This window comes from Pseudophryne corroboree, chromosome 7 (assembly GCF_028390025.1).
Source record: "Pseudophryne corroboree isolate aPseCor3 chromosome 7, aPseCor3.hap2, whole genome shotgun sequence".
Lineage (NCBI taxonomy): Eukaryota > Metazoa > Chordata > Amphibia > Anura > Myobatrachidae > Pseudophryne > Pseudophryne corroboree.
In genome coordinates this window covers 185,815,895-185,833,381 of record NC_086450.1, presented here as the reverse complement: position 1 = coordinate 185,833,381, position 17,487 = coordinate 185,815,895, and the positions used below count along the sequence as shown (strand labels likewise).

Genomic DNA, 17,487 nt, shown 5'->3' with positions numbered 1-17,487 from the left:
GGCCGACACAAACACCGGGCCCATTTAGGAGTGGCACTGCAGTGTCACGCAGGATGTCCCTTCCAAAAAACCCTCCCCAATCAGCACATGACGCAAAGAAAAAAAGAGGCGCAATGAGGTAGCTGACTGTGTGAGTAAGATTAGCGACCCTAGTGGCCGACACAAACACCGGGCCCATTTAGGAGTGGCACTGCAGTGTCACGCAGGATGTCCCTTCCAAAAAACCCTCCCCAATCAGCACATGACGCAAAGAAAAAAAGAGGCGCAATGAGGTAGCTGACTGTGTGAGTAAGATTAGCGACCCTAGTGGCCGACACAAACACCGGGCCCATTTAGGAGTGGCACTGCAGTGTCACGCAGGATGTCCCTTCCAAAAAACCCTCCCCAATCAGCACATGACGCAAAGAAAAAAAGAGGCGCAATGAGGTAGCTGACTGTGTGAGTAAGATTAGCGACCCTAGTGGCCGACACAAACACCGGGCCCATTTAGGAGTGGCACTGCAGTGTCACGCAGGATGTCCCTTCCAAAAAACCCTCCCCAATCAGCACATGACGCAAAGAAAAAAAGAGGCGCAATGAGGTAGCTGACTGTGTGAGTAAGATTAGCGACCCTAGTGGCCGACACAAACACCGGGCCCATTTAGGAGTGGCACTGCAGTGTCACGCAGGATGTCCCTTCCAAAAAACCCTCCCCAATCAGCACATGACGCAAAGAAAAAAAGAGGCGCAATGAGGTAGCTGACTGTGTGAGTAAGATTAGCGACCCTAGTGGCCGACACAAACACCGGGCCCATTTAGGAGTGGCACTGCAGTGTCACGCAGGATGTCCCTTCCAAAAAACCCTCCCCAATCAGCACATGACGCAAAGAAAAAAAGAGGCGCAATGAGGTAGCTGACTGTGTGAGTAAGATTAGCGACCCTAGTGGCCGACACAAACACCGGGCCCATTTAGGAGTGGCACTGCAGTGTCACGCAGGATGTCCCTTCCAAAAAACCCTCCCCAATCAGCACATGACGCAAAGAAAAAAAGAGGCGCAATGAGGTAGCTGACTGTGTGAGTAAGATTAGCGACCCTAGTGGCCGACACAAACACCGGGCCCATTTAGGAGTGGCACTGCAGTGTCACGCAGGATGTCCCTTCCAAAAAACCCTCCCCAATCAGCACATGACGCAAAGAAAAAAAGAGGCGCAATGAGGTAGCTGACTGTGTGAGTAAGATTAGCGACCCTAGTGGCCGACACAAACACCGGGCCCATTTAGGAGTGGCACTGCAGTGTCACGCAGGATGTCCCTTCCAAAAAACCCTCCCCAAACAGCACATGACGCAAAGAAAAATAAAAGAAAAAAGAGGTGCAAGATGGAATTGTCCTTGGGCCCTCCCACCCACCCTTATGTTGTATAAACAAAACAGGACATGCACACTTTAACCAACCCATCATTTCAGTGACAGGGTCTGCCACACGACTGTGACTGATATGACGGGTTGGTTTGGACCCCCCCCAAAAAAGAAGCAATTAATCTCTCCTTGCACAAACTGGCTCTACAGAGGCAAGATGTCCACCTCATCATCACCCTCCGATATATCACCGTGTACATCCCCCTCCTCACAGATTATCAATTCGTCCCCACTGGAATCCACCATCTCAGCTCCCTGTGTACTTTGTGGAGGCAATTGCTGCTGGTCAATGTCTCCGCGGAGGAATTGATTATAATTCATTTTAATGAACATCATCTTCTCCACATTTTCTGGATGTAACCTCGTACGCCGATTGCTGACAAGGTGAGCGGCGGCACTAAACACTCTTTCGGAGTACACACTTGTGGGAGGGCAACTTAGGTAGAATAAAGCCAGTTTGTGCAATGGCCTCCAAATTGCCTCTTTTTCCTGCCAGTATAAGTATGGACTGTGTGACGTGCCTACTTGGATGCGGTCACTCATATAATCCTCCACCATTCTTTCAATGGTGAGAGAATCATATGCAGTGACAGTAGACGACATGTCCGTAATCGTTGTCAGGTCCTTCAGTCCGGACCAGATGTCAGCATCAGCAGTCGCTCCAGACTGCCCTGCATCACCGCCAGCGGGTGGGCTCGGAATTCTGAGCCTTTTCCTCGCACCCCCAGTTGCGGGAGAATGTGAAGGAGGAGATGTTGACAGGTCGCGTTCCGCTTGACTTGACAATTTTCTCACCAGCAGGTCTTTCAACCCCAGCAGACTTGTGTCTGCCGGAAAGAGAGATCCAAGGTAGGCTTTAAATCTAGGATCGAGCACGGTGGCCAAAATGTAGTGCTCTGATTTCAACAGATTGACCACCCGTGAATCCTTGTTAAGCGAATTAAGGGCTCCATCCACAAGTCCCACATGCCTAGCGGAATCGCTCCGTGTTAGCTCCTCCTTCAATGTCTCCAGCTTCTTCTGCAAAAGCCTGATGAGGGGAATGACCTGACTCAGGCTGGCAGTGTCTGAACTGACTTCACGTGTGGCAAGTTCAAAGGGCATCAGAACCTTGCACAACGTTGAAATCATTCTCCACTGCGCTTGAGACAGGTGCATTCCACCTCCTATATCGTGCTCAATTGTATAGGCTTGAATGGCCTTTTGCTGCTCCTCCAACCTCTGAAGCATATAGAGGGTTGAATTCCACCTCGTTACCACTTCTTGCTTCAGATGATGGCAGGGCAGGTTCAGTAGTTTTTGGTGGTGCTCCAGTCTTCTGTACGTGGTGCCTGTACGCCGAAAGTGTCCCGCAATTTTTCTGGCCACCGACAGCATCTCTTGCACGCCCCTGTCGTTTTTTAAATAATTCTGCACCACCAAATTCAAGGTATGTGCAAAACATGGGACGTGCTGGAATTTGCCCATATTTAATGCACACACAATATTGCTGGCGTTGTCCGATGCCACAAATCCACAGGAGAGTCCAATTGGGGTAAGCCATTCCGCGATGATCTTCCTCAGTTGCCGTAAGAGGTTTTCAGCTGTGTGCGTATTCTGGAAACCGGTGATACAAAGCGTAGCCTGCCTAGGAAAGAGTTGGCGTTTGCGAGATGCTGCTACTGGTGCCGCCGCTGCTGTTCTTGCGGCGGGAGTCCATACATCTACCCAGTGGGCTGTCACAGTCATATAGTCCTGACCCTGCCCTGCTCCACTTGTCCACATGTCCGTGGTTAAGTGGACATTGGGTACAGCTGCATTTTTTAGGACACTGGTGACTCTTTTTCTGAGGTCTGTGTAAATTTTCGGTATCGCCTGCCTAGAGAAATGGAACCTAGATGGTATTTGGTACCGGGGACACAGTACCTCCAACAAGTCTCTAGTTGGCTCTGCAGTAATGATGGATACCGGAACCACGGTTCTCACCACCCAGGATGCCAAGGCCTCAGTTATCCGCTTTGCAGTAGGATGACTGCTGTGATATTTCATCTTCCTCGCAAAGGACTGTTGGACAGTCAATTGCTTGGTGGAAGTAGTAAAAGTGGTCTTACGACTTCCCCTCTGGGATGACCATCGACTCCCAGCAGCAACAACAGCAGCGCCAGCAGCAGTAGGCGTTACACGCAAGGATGCATCGGAGGAATCCCAGGCAGGAGAGGACTCGTCAGAATTGCCAGTGACATTGCCTGCAGGACTATTGGCATTCCTGGGGAAGGAGGAAATTGACACTGAGGGAGTTGGTGGGGTGGTTTGCGTGAGCTTGGTTACAAGAGGAAGGGATTTACTGGTCAGTGGACTGCTTCCGCTGTCACCCAAAGTTTTTGAACTTGTCACTGACTTATTATGAATGCGCTGCAGGTGACGTATAAGGGAGGATGTTCCGAGGTGGTTAACGTCCTTACCCCTACTTATTACAGCTTGACAAAGGGAACACACGGCTTGACACCTGTTGTCCGCATTTCTGTTGAAATAGTTCCACACCGAAGAGCTGATTTTTTTGGTATTTTCACCAGGCATGTCAACGGCCATATTCCTCCCACGGACAACAGGTGTCTCCCCGGGTGCCTGACTTAAACAAACCACCTCACCATCAGAATCCTCCTGGTCAATTTCCTCCCCAGCGCCAGCAACACCCATATCCTCCTCATCCTGGTGTACTTCAACACTGAAATCTTCAATCTGACTATCAGGAACTGGACTGCGGGTGCTCCTTCCAGCACTTGCAGGGGGCGTGCAAATGGTGGAAGGCGCATGCTCTTCACGTCCAGTGTTGGGAAGGTCAGGCATCGCAACCGACAAAATTGGACTCTCCTTGTGGATTTGGGATTTCGAAGAACGCACAGTTCTTTGCGGTGCTACTGCTTTTGCCAGCTTGAGTCTTTTCATTTTTCTAGCGAGAGGCTGAGTGCCTCCATCCTCATGTGAAGCTGAACCACTAGCCATGAACATAGGCCAGGGCCTCAGCCGTTCCTTGCCACTCCGTGTGGTAAATGGCATATTGGCAAGTTTACGCTTCTCCTCCGACAATTTTATTTTAGGTTTTGGAGTCCTTTTTTTACTGATATTTGGTGTTTTGGATTTGACATGCTCTGTACTATGACATTGGGCATCGGCCTTGGCAGACGACGTTGCTGGCATTTCATCGTCTCGGCCATGACTAGTGGCAGCAGCTTCAGCACGAGGTGGAAGTGGATCTTGATCTTTCCCTAATTTTGGAATCTCAACATTTTTGTTCTCCATATTTTAATAGGCACAACTAAAAGGCACCTCAGGTAAACAATGGAGATGGATGGATACTAGTATACAATTATGGACGGACTGCCGAGTGCCGACACAGAGGTAGCTACAGCCGTGAACTACCGTACTGTGTCTGCTGCTAATATAGACTGGTTGATAAAGAGATGTCGTAGTATGTATGTATGAAGAAGAAAGAAAAAAAAACCACGGTTAGGTTGTATACAATTATGGACGGACTGCCGAGTGCCGACACAGAGGTAGCCACAGCCGTGAACTACCGTACTGTACTGTGTCTGCTGCTAATATAGACTGGTTGATAAAGAGATGTCGTAGTATGTATGTATGAAGAAGAAAGAAAAAAAAACCACGGGTAGGTGGTATACAATTATGGACGGACTGCCGAGTGCCGACACAGAGGTAGCCACAGCCGTGAACTACCGTACTGTACTGTGTCTGCTGCTAATATAGACTGGTTGATAAAGAGATGTAGTAGTATGTATGTATAAAGTAGAAAGAAAAAAAAACCACGGGTAGGTGGTATACAATTATGGACGGACTGCCGAGTGCCGACACAGAGGTAGCCACAGCCGTGAACTACCGTACTGTACTGTGTCTGCTGCTAATATAGACTGGTTGATAAAGAGATGTCGTAGTATGTATGTATAAAGAAGAAAGAAAAAAAAACCACGGTTAGGTGGTATACAATTATGGACGGACTGCCGAGTGCCGACACAGAGGTAGCCACAGCCGTGAACTACCGTACTGTACTGTGTCTGCTGCTAATATAGACTGGTTGATAAAGAGATGTCGTAGTATGTATGTATGAAGAAGAAAGAAAAAAAAACCACGGTTAGGTGGTATACAATTATGGACGGACTGCCGAGTGCCGACACAGAGGTAGCCACAGCCGTGAACTACCGTACTGTACTGTGTCTGCTGCTAATATAGACTGGTTGATAAATAGATGTCGTAGTATGTATGTATAAAGAAGAAAGAAAAAAAAACCACGGTTAGGTGGTATACAATTATGGACGGACTGCCGAGTGCCGACACAGAGGTAGCCACAGCCGTGAACTACCGTACTGTACTGTGTCTGCTGCTAATATAGACTGGTTGATAAAGAGATGTAGTAGTATGTATGTATAAAGAAGAAAGAAAAAAAAACCACGGGTAGGTGGTATACAATTATGGATGGACTGCCGAGTGCCGACACAGAGGTAGCTACAGCCGTGAACTACCGTACTGTGTCTGCTGCGACTGGATGATAAATAATGATATAAAAAATATATATATATCACTACTGCAGCCGGACAGGTATATATATTATATAATGACGGACCTGCTGGACACTGTCTGTCAGCAGAATGAGTTTTTTATAGAATAAAAAAAAAAACACCACACAAGTGAAGTCACACGACGAGTGTTTAACTTTTTCAGGCAATCACAATATAGTATACTACTAACTATACTGGTGGTCAGTGTGGTCAGGTCACTGGTCAGTCACACTGGCAGTGGCACTCCTGCAGCAAAAGTGTGCACTGTTTAATTTTAATATAATATGTACTCCTGGCTCCTGCTATAACCTATAACTGGCACTGCAGTGCTCCCCAGTCTCCCCCACAATTATAAGCTGTGTGAGCTGAGCACAGTCAGATATATAATATATACATAGATGATGCAGCACACTGGGCTGAGCAGTGCACACAGATATGGTATGTGACTGTCTTGTACTCCTGGCTCCTGCTATAACCTATAACTGGCACTGCAGTGCTCCCCAGTCTCCCCCACAATTATAAGCTGTGTGAGCTGAGCACAGTCAGATATATAATATATACATAGATGATGCAGGCATGCAGCACACTGGGCTGAGCAGTGCACACAGATATGGTATGTGACTGAGTCACTGTGTGTACCGTTTTTTTCAGGCAGAGAACGGATATATTAAATAAAACAACTGCACTGCTGGTGGTCACTGTGGTCAGTCACTAAACTCTGCACTCTCTTCTACAGTATCAGCCTCAGGTCAATCTCTCTCTCTCTCTCCTAATCTAAATGGAGAGGACGCCAGCCACATCCTCTCCCTATCAATCTCAATGCACGTGTGAAAATGGTGGCGACGCGCGGCTCCTTATATAGAATCCGAGTCTCGCGAGAATCCGACAGCGTCATGATGACGTTCGGGCGCGCTCGGGTTAACCGAGCAAGGCGGGAAGATCCGAGTCGCTCGGACCCGTGAAAAAAAACATGAAGTTCGTGCGGGTTCGGATTCAGAGAAACCGAACCCGCTCATCTCTAGTAGAGACATTAGCCGGAACAGGGAGATCAGCCTGAGAATATGTTTCTGAAATCGCCATCGAAGCCACCTTGCCAGCGTCTACTTACTAGCAGGCCATCCTCTCTTGTGAAATCCGTAGAGAATGAAGAGAGAATCTGTCTTTCTTTTTTAAATTCAACAATTTTTATTGAAAGTGTTTTCCTTTTTTGTACAGATCACAATACAAACTTATATCCTAAATCTAAAGCATTGCTGTTGAGAACAATATCAAGCAATATATATAATAGCGCACACACACATATATATAAGTAAACAATCGACATCGTCAAACATAGGAGGTAGTGTCTTGAGTGTGATATATAGTAAATAACAAGATTGTGCAAGCAGTACAGTTTCCTAGCCTCCTCAGACAACCCCGGGGTGATTATGGTGAAGTTAAGCTCGCATCCGCAGGCAGTGCAATGCGGGCACCCTTAGCATATGGCGATAATAGCCACCTATCCCATATCGCATAATATTTAGTAATGGCTTTCCTGGACACATAGACAAATCTTTCATGTGCCACTGTAGTATTCACTAAAGCAATCCATGAGTCAATATCTGGGCCAACAAGTGCCATCCACGCCCGGCTATAGAAACCTGTGCAAGAGCACACAGGTTGATAACATAACGCCTGAAGGGGGCATCCAGCAACTCCTCATCCACCACCGCCAGCATACACACAAGAGGGGTCAGCACATCAGCAGGTACCCCAGTGGAGACCATAATCCTGAGTACTTCCCGCCAAAAGGCATTAACTATCCTGCAGGACCATATCATGTGCCAAAAGGTACCTCCATCCAGAGCACACTTGGGACATCTAGAATCCACCCTTCCTCCGAATTTCATCAATCTTTCAGGAGTAATATAGACTCTATGTAAAACAAAAAGATGCACCTGCTGGTACCGGACCGCTGTGGTCGCCACCCTAGAGGCACCCAGTGCATCCTCCCAAGTGTCATCAGATATGGGCCCCAGATCACATTCCCATTTAGATTTAAGAGAAAGTAGGTTCTCATCATGATATGCACGTAGTAAAGCCGAGTAAAATATGGAAATAGTACAGTTTGGAAGATTAACAAATAGTTCCCTAACTGGTGTGTCCCGGAGCATCAGGGGAGCGTTTGCAAACTGAACCTGACAAGCATGGCGGAGTTGTAGATATCGATAAAAATAGAAGGATGGGATATTATAATCCTCCTGCAATTGTTGGAAAGACTTAAATATACCCATATGATACAATTGCCCAAGAGACTGCACTCCCCGGCGGCACCAGACCTCCATTATCTGTAACGATGCAAGCTCGTTAAGAGAATGTGTGTAGGCCAGAGGCGTTTCCGGATCCCAACCCTCTCCCCGGAGCAGTCTATGCGTCTGTCTCCATACCATAATTGCTTGTTTGACAACAGGAAGGTCAAGTATTGCTACATTGTCACTCAATAGTAGTTGTAATGGGGTGCAATTCCGATCCGTTACATAGAGAATTCGGGAGATTAATTAATCTCTAGCAGGATCATGTAACCACTTACTAATATGCACCATTTGTGCTGCTAGATAATATAATCTGAATTTAGGGAGGCCCAGGCCCCCAGAATCACGGGAGCGCGTGAGGGTGTCCAATTTTATTCTGACCCGGCGTGTAGACCATACGATAGAGGACAGAACACTATCTATTTTCCGAAAGGTTTTTAATGGGAGATAGACAGGGGAGTGCTGCAGCACATACAGCAACTTAGGCAGGACCACCATTTTCACTAAATTATTTCTACCCGTTATAGTTAGAGGTAGAGTCCCCCACACCGCAATACGGGAATGTAAATAATCCATATGAGGTTTTATGTTTAGGGAAAAGTAATGAGAAGGATTATTTCAGTAGTGATGTGCACCGGAAATTTTTCGGGTTTTGTGTTTTGGTTTTGGATTCGGTTCCGCGGCTGTGTTTTGGATTCGGACGCGTTTTGGCAAAACCTCCCTGAAAATTTTTTGTTGGATTCGGGTGTGTTTTGGATTCGGGTGTTTTTTTACAAAAAACCCTCAAAAACAGCTTAAATCATAGAATTTGGGGGTCATTTTGATCCCATAGTATTATTAACCTCAATAACCATAATTTCCACTCATTTTCAGTCTATTCTGAACACCTCACACCTCACAATATTATTTTTAGTCCTAAAATTTGCACCGAGGTCGCTGGATGGCTAAGCTAAGCGACACAAGTGGCCGACACAAACACCTGGCCCATCTAGGAGTGGCACTGCAGTGTCAGGCAGGATGGCACTTCAAAAAAATTGTCCCCAAACAGCACATGATGCAAAGAAAAAAAGAGGTGCACCAAGGTTGCTGTGTGACTAAGCTAAGCGACCCAAGTGGCCGACACAAACACCTGGCCCATCTAGGAGTGGCACTGCAGTTTTCTAGCGAGAGGATGAGTGCTTCCATCCTCATGTGAATCTGAACCACTAGCCATGAACATAGGCCAGGGCCTCAGCCGTTCCTTGCCACTCCGTGCCGTAAATGGCATATTGGCAAGTTTACGCTTCTCATCAGACGCTTTCAATTTAGATTTTTGGGTTATTTTACTGAACTTTTATTTTTTTAATTTTGCATGCTCTATACTATGACATTGGGCATCGGCCTTGGCAGAAGACGTTGATGGCATTTCATCGTCTCGGCCATGACTAGTGGCAGCAGCTTCAGCACGAGGTGGAAGAGGATCTTGATCTTTCCCTATTTTAACCTCCACATTTTTGTTCTCCATTTTTTAATGTGTGGAATTATATGCCAGTATCAATAGCAATGGCCTACTACTATATATACTGCGCACAACTGAAATGCACCACAGGTATGGATGGATAGTATACTTGACGACACAAAGGTAGGTAGAGCAGTGGCCTTCCGTACCGTACTGCTATATATACTGGTGGTCACTGTCAGCAAAACTCTGCACTGTACTCCTCCTATATAATATACTGGTGGTCCCCAGTCCCCACAATAAAGCAGTGTGAGCACAGATATATGCAGCACACTGAGCACAGATATGGAGGGTTTTTCAGGCAGACAACGTATACTGGTGGTCACTGTCAGCAAAACTCTGCACTGTACTCCTATATAATACAGCTGCTCCCCAGTCCCCACAATTAAGCAGTGTGAGCACAGATATATGCAGCACACTGAGCACAGATATGGAGTGTTTTTCAGGCAGACAACGTATACTGGTGGTCACTGTCAGCAAAACTCTGCATTGTACTCCTCCTATATAATACAGCTGCTCCCCAGTCCCCACAATTAAGCAAGAAGCACAAATATTATTAATTAACGGAGAGGACGCCAGCCACGTCCTCTCCCTAACATTTCCAATGCACGAGTGAAAATGGCGGCGACGCGCGGCTGCTTATATAGAATCCGAATCTCGCGAGAATCCGACAGCGGGATGATGACGTTCGGGCGCGCTCGGGTTAACCGAGCCATACGGGAGAATCCGAGTATGCCTCGGACCCGTGTAAAATGGGTGAAGTTCGGGGGGGTTCGGTTTCCGAGGAACCGAACCCGCTCATCATTAATTATTTGTAACCCAGATTCCCAAGTACTTGAATGAGTCCACCCAGCGAAGAGGGAGGGCCACGGGCGGGACACCACGCACCCCGAAAGGGCAATATGCAGGACTTATCCCAATTAATGGACAGGCCAGAGTATCCGCCATAGGTGTCAATAATACGCAACACATGTGGCATGGTATTGCAGTAGTCTGATATAAACAGCAGAATATCATCCGCGTATAGAGCAATTTTGTCCGTGGTGGAGCCCACCCGGAACCCCCCCACCCGCAAGTCAGAACGCACCAAGCACGCCAAGGCCTCCACTGCTAAAGCAAAGAGGATAGGGGATAGTGGACAGCCCTGCCTTGTACCCCTGGCTAAAGGAAATGCAGATGAAATGAATCCATTTATCGAGACCCTGGCTGATGGGGCAGAGTAAAGTAACTTGACCCACCGTATAAAGCGTGGTCCAATACCGAAGCGGGCCATAGACCGCCACAAGAACGCCCACTCCACTGAATCAAAAGCTTTAGCAGCGTCAAGGGACACTACAACAGAAGTGTCGGCGTCCCCGCGAGGGCCCTGTAAGTGCGTGAACAAGCGCCTAAGGTTAGTTAGAGTGGACCGCCCCGGCACAAAACCGGTCTGATCTGTGTGTATAATTTGGGTAATATCGGAGTTCAGTATAAGTGCCAGGATCTTTGCTAAGACCTTGACATCAGTTGTAAGTAGCAAGATAGGTCTATATGAATCTACCCGCTCTGGGTTCTTATACGGCTTTAATAGCACTATTATCAAAGCCTCAGTCATAGAATCTGGCAGCGAACCCAACTCCAACAATTCATTAACCAGAGTAAGCAATTTAGGGCCATAAAAGTCAATATGTTTCTTATATAGCTCAATGGGAAGTCCATCTAGCCCTGGTGCCTTGCCTCCAGGAAATTACTTGATGGCTATTTAAATTTCCGTCAATGACAAAGGGGAATCAAGGAATTCAGCTGCGACATTAGAGAGCGAGGGCAATGGTATACCAGCAAGATACTCATTTATTTCCATTAAATCCGCCGATAATCTCGTACTATACAGACTTTTATAATAAGCAACAAAGTGGTCCGCTATTTCCGGGGTTTTTACATAAGTTACACCATCATCCCCGCCTATCGCAAGGACAGTATTAGAGAATTTATCTGCCGCCGCTAAATGTGCTAGATAAGTACCAGGTCTATCGCCCGTAGCATAATAAGAGTGTTGGGCATACAGTAACCGGTATTTGGCTTTATCAGACAGACAGTTCCTCCATTTGGACTGCGCAAGCAACCATGCGTCCTTGGAGGCAACCAATCCATCTTGCAAATATTGGATTTCTAGGGACCTACAGGACGCTTCAAGTTCCATTTCCTGGCGTTTGTAGCCATTTTTTAAAGTAGCAACCTGTCTAATTAAGGAACCTCGTATAAATGCTTTAAATGCGTCCCAGAGGATTGCTGGGCCAGCAGTACCCCCGTTTAGCTCCAAGAACTCCCGCCATACAAGCTCAAGCTCCGCTCCAGTGCCCATCTGTGAAAGCCAGAATGAGTTAAATTTCCAAAACAACTGCCCATGGGAACCCCCAGTATCCAGATTCAACAGTATTGGAGAGTAGTCAGAGATACCTCTAGTTGCATATTGGACATCATCAATTTTGGGAATCATACAGGGGGAGACCAGGGCCATATCAATCCTAGAAAAGGAGGAATAAGTAGGGGAGAAGCAGGAGAACTGGCGAGCAGCCGGATGCCGTGCTCTCCAGACGTCCACCAGGCCCATACCCTCCACTAACAGAGCAAAGCTACCCGGACAAGGACGAGGCACAGTGACATTGGTGCTAAATCTATCCACTCTGGGATCCATGACATTATTAAAATCCCCAATGCAAACAGTGGGAATGTTGGGATAAAGGGACATAAAAACAGCAGCTTTGCGTAGAACCTCCAGGGAGTATGGTGGAGGAATGTAAATAGCCAACAATAATAAAGACATGGAATTTATCTGGCAGTTAAGAAAAATATATCTTCCCCACCGGTCCACCTGTACCTGGCCTAGAACAAATGGGACAGATCTGCGGATCAGGATGGAGACGCCTCTGGAATGGGAGGTATGAGTGGAGTGATACGACCACCCTATCCATGGCTTTTTAAGTGATAGAACTTTGGCTCCCTCCAGGTGCGACTCCATAAGGCAAATAACATCTGCAGAGTACTGCCTAATCTGCCGAAGCACCAGGGCCCTTTTAATTTTATCATTAATGCCCCGCACATTCCAGGATAAAATTTTTAGACTAAGATATGCCATAATACATAGTAGCACTAAGTGTTAAATGTGCCCAAAACATTGAAGGTATCCTAAATAGACAGGAAAGTAACTGCCCACGAAAAATGTCGCTAAACATGTCGCAACAGCAATGCATAAAAAACATCAACCCATTAAATCCTCCCTTCCCCCCCCCCCATACAACCCCCCACCCTGTATACCAGCCCGAACTGTGGCATACCTAACCCCAAACCCTCCCAACAACTAAACAACTAGTAAAGAGGACAAAAAAAATACAGTGGCCAAGGGCAGGCATTGCTCCCCCACCATAACCTAACCCCCCCAGGGCCAAAGCAGCACCCAACCCCCCGACCAAGCAGGGACGAAACAGCTAGTGCAACATTCAGTATACTACCAGTAAAGGCCCCCTAAAAGGAAAAAGTCAACAAACATTAATAGAATAACTGTAGACACAAAATATTTGAGGACATATATCGCAGCTCAATCTGTGGGTAATCGTGACACTTAGTCATTTGCCAGAGCGCGCCCGGCCGGGAACTGCCGGTCAAGCCATGTCGCCACCTCCCGCGGGATCAGAAAGAATTTTGTCTCTCCTCCCGCGACCACCCGCAACTTTGAGGGAAAGAGCATAGCATAAGGGAGATTGAGCTCTCGAAGACGTCTCTTTATTGGAAGGAATTGGGCTCTCTCCTTCTGGATGTCGACCACAAAATCAGGAAACACCGAGATCCGGGTACCATTCCACTTGAGTGGGCCCTTGGTGCGTGCCAGGGTAAGAACCATGTCCCGATCCTTGAAGTGTAGGAATTTAGCTATAAATGTTCGGGGAGGAGCACCCGGCCGTAGTGGCCGCATAGGGATTCTATGTGCTCGTTCCACCACATAGTGTGACGTAAAAGCATCCGTCCCAAAGAAATCTAGAAGCCACTTCTCCAAAAACCGCTCAGGTGCATCACCCTCTTCCCTCTCAGGCAGGCCCACAAACCGAATGTTATTCCGTCTCAGACGCCCCTCCATATCGGTCAACTTTTTCTGCACCTCCGTCATCTGGGATTCAAGGGCAGTGGTGCGTCGGCCAAGCGGAGCCACAGTGTCCTCAACAGTAGAAATACGGGTTTCCGCCTCCCCCACTCTCTCTCTAACGCGTTGTAGATCCTGATGGATTAAAGAGAGATCCGATTGCACCTGAGTGATCTTGTCGGCCAGCCTGCCTTCGCTGGTATTAACTGCGTCCAGTACCCTTTGGATAGCATCCTGTGAAGCTTCAGGGGGGTTGGAGCCAGCACTTGTAGCCGGAGAGGGAGGAGAGGAACCATTCTGTGACACCCCCCCCCCCCATTCTCTTATTTTGTGCAGGAGGATTTCTAGCGTATTTTTCAAGCTTGGCCGCAGCCTGAGAAGTTTTCCCCATAATATTCGTTATATTCACCCCCAAGGGGAATTGCAGCACTATATGAGAGAGTTATGGTAAGACAAGTAGGCAGTCTTCCAGTCAGTGCTATATCAACAAATCAGGAATCACACAATGGTGGGCCAGCAGCCTCCAGCCGGATATATATAATGTATCTCACAAAGTAGAAATGATTCCGCACCAGTTCTAAGAGTTCAAAATTGAGTAATAAATAGTAATGGAGTACCAGAATACCTGTATGATGTATACGAATAATTCGTGTTTGGATAAATGGTTCTGGTGGTGCACCCAGAGTCAGAGACAAACTAGCAAGAAAAATGGATTACAGAAGACTCTTGTGTGGGTGCACTCTTATTTTAAATTTGTTAGTATGAAAAAAATTAAAACATAACTTTTATTAATTCATTAATTTAAGAAAAAATCCACACTTAGGTTGTCCACCACAATTAATTAAATATATTGATACACATATATACAGTTCAGCCCACCAGTATCTCTGAGAAATACCATTATGATTATTGTGGCTGATCAATCTCGAAAAGTTGGAGTGAGTATCATCCACCACCAACCATTAAATTTTGAAAACGAGTGTTATTGAAAGGAAATGATCAGCAAAAAGATGATCAGCAAAAAAATTTGGAATGTTCTGGTTAGTCTATGTTATTAGACTTCAGGAGGGATGTAGACACTCTGGCTCTACACTCTGATCCTATCCCACCAGCACAAGCTCTGCTTGTATTAATTAGACCTCCAAGGGTCATTGGACCAAAAGATTTATCAGGAGTATCATTGACCGTGTCAAATCTGTGACATGTCAGTGAAAACGGTACTTGGGAAAGGTAGCGCAGATTAGTGGAATAGGCGAAAGAAATGATTGGAGAAAAATGTGGTGATCCTGCTGTTGGCTTAGAGTCGAGAAGGTCATGAATTACAACACCGGGTATTCTCTGGGGGTCACCCTCACAGATACTGACCCAGCCCACCACCGTTTTGCTTCCAAGATCGGACGAGATCGGGCTCTGTCGGTGGGGTATGGTAGTAATTAATTGGGCCTAGTATGGCCGACTCACCAATGAGAGTGCACCTAAACAAGAATGAGGAGAGAGATAGAGAAACGGGGCGGATCTGCTGTCTATGTTAGGCACAGGATATACCTGTGGATCATGGATGAGAGTCCGCAGAAATGTAGAGAAAATGAAAAGATGAGGGATTGAAGGAGAAGGCCGGAAAAAAGAAGAAGACGGAGGGAAAGCGGGAGAGAAGAAAAAGAGGGGAGGGGAAGGAGAAGAAGGAGAGCAGAATGAAGATTGTGACAAATGTCAGCTTGGTGTCACACCAAAATGTTGTCAAAAACAAATATTAATTAATTATACACCCAAATATCAGGCAATGTTGGATATATTAGATAGTTCCTCTATTTCAATAGAGAGGATGAGTTGGTGCATAGATCCTAATGGGTGCTAGTTGTCACACTTATTCACACATATATTACAAAGACACAATGTGTAAGTGCTATGTAAACCTTGCAGCAAGACGGATGAACTAGAGATGAGCGCCGGAAATTTTTCGGGTTTTGTGTTTTGGTTTTGGGTTCGGTTCCGCGGCCGTGTTTTGGGTTCGACCGCGTTTTGGCAAAACCTCACCGAATTTTTTTTGTCGGATTCGGGTGTGTTTTGGATTCGGGTGTTTTTTTCAAAAAACCCTAAAAAACAGCTTAAATCATAGAATTTGGGGGTCATTTTGATCCCAAAGTATTATTAACCTCAAAAACCATAATTTCCACTCATTTTCAGTCTATTCTGAATACCTCACACCTCACAATATTATTTTTAGTCCTAAAATTTGCACCGAAGTCGCTGTGTGAGTAAGATAAGCGACCCTAGTGGCCGACACAAACACCGGGCCCATCTAGGAGTGGCACTGCAGTGTCACGCAGGATGTCCCTTCCAAAAAACCCTCCCCAAACAGCACATGACGCAAAGAAAAAAAGAGGCGCAATGAGGTAGCTGACTGTGTGAGTAAGATAAGCGACCCTAGTGGCCGACACAAACACCGGGCCCATCTAGGAGTGGCACTGCAGTGTCACGCAGGATGTCCCTTCCAAAAAACCCTCCCCAAACAGCACATGACGCAAAGAAAAAAAGAGGCGCAATGAGGTAGCTGACTGTGTGAGTAAGATAAGCGACCCTAGTGGCCGACACAAACACCGGGCCCATCTAGGAGTGGCACTGCAGTGTCACGCAGGATGGCCCTTCCAAAAAACCCTCCCCAAACAGCACATGACGCAAAGAAAAAAAGAGGCGCAATGAGGTAGCTGACTGTGTGAGTAAGATAAGCGACCCTAGTGGCCGACACAAACACCGGGCCCATCTAGGAGTGGCACTGCAGTGTCACGCAGGATGGCCCTTCCAAAAAACCCTCCCCAAACAGCACATGACGCAAAGAAAAATAAAAGAAAAAAGAGGTGCAAGATGGAATTGTCCTTGGGCCCTCCCACCCACCCTTATGTTGTATAAACAAAACAGGACATGCACACTTTAACCAACCCATCATTTCAGTGACAGGGTCTGACACACGACTGTGACTGATATGACGGGTTGGTTTGGACCCCCCCCAAAAAAGAAGCAATTAATCTCTCCTTGCACAAACTGGCTCTACAGAGGCAAGATGTCCACCTCATCATCATCCTCCGATATATCACCGTGTACATCCCCCTCCTCACAGATTATCAATTCGTCCCCACTGGAATCCACCATCTCAGCTCCCTGTGTACTTTGTGGAGGCAATTGCTGCTGGTCAATGTCTCCGCGGAGGAATTGATTATAATTCATTTTAATGAACATCATCTTCTCCACATTTTCTGGATGTAACCTCGTACGCCGATTGCTGACAAGGTGAGCGGCGGCACTAAACACTCTTTCGGAGTACACACTTGTGGGAGGGCAACTTAGGTAGAATAAAGCCAGTTTGTGCAATGGCCTCCAAATTGCCTCTTTTTCCTGCCAGTATAAGTACGGACTGTGTGACGTGCCTACTTGGATGCGGTCACTCATATAATCCTCCACCATTCTTTCAATGTTGAGAGAATCATATGCAGTGACAGTAGACGACATGTCCGTAATCGTTGTCAGGTCCTTCAGTCCGGACCAGATGTCAGCATCAGCAGTCACTCCAGACTGCCCTGCATCACCGCCAGCGGGTGGGCTCGGAATTCTGAGCCTTTTCCTCGCACCCCCAGTTGCGGGAG

The 17,487-nt window shown here is 46.9% G+C and overlaps 1 pseudogene; it reads right to left on the bottom strand.

Annotated features, from left to right (window-relative positions):
- Window positions 1-15,165: 15,165 nt before the first annotated feature.
- Window positions 15,166-15,284, bottom strand: LOC134946175 (5S ribosomal RNA; annotated as a pseudogene).
- Window positions 15,285-17,487: the final 2,203 nt, after the last annotated feature.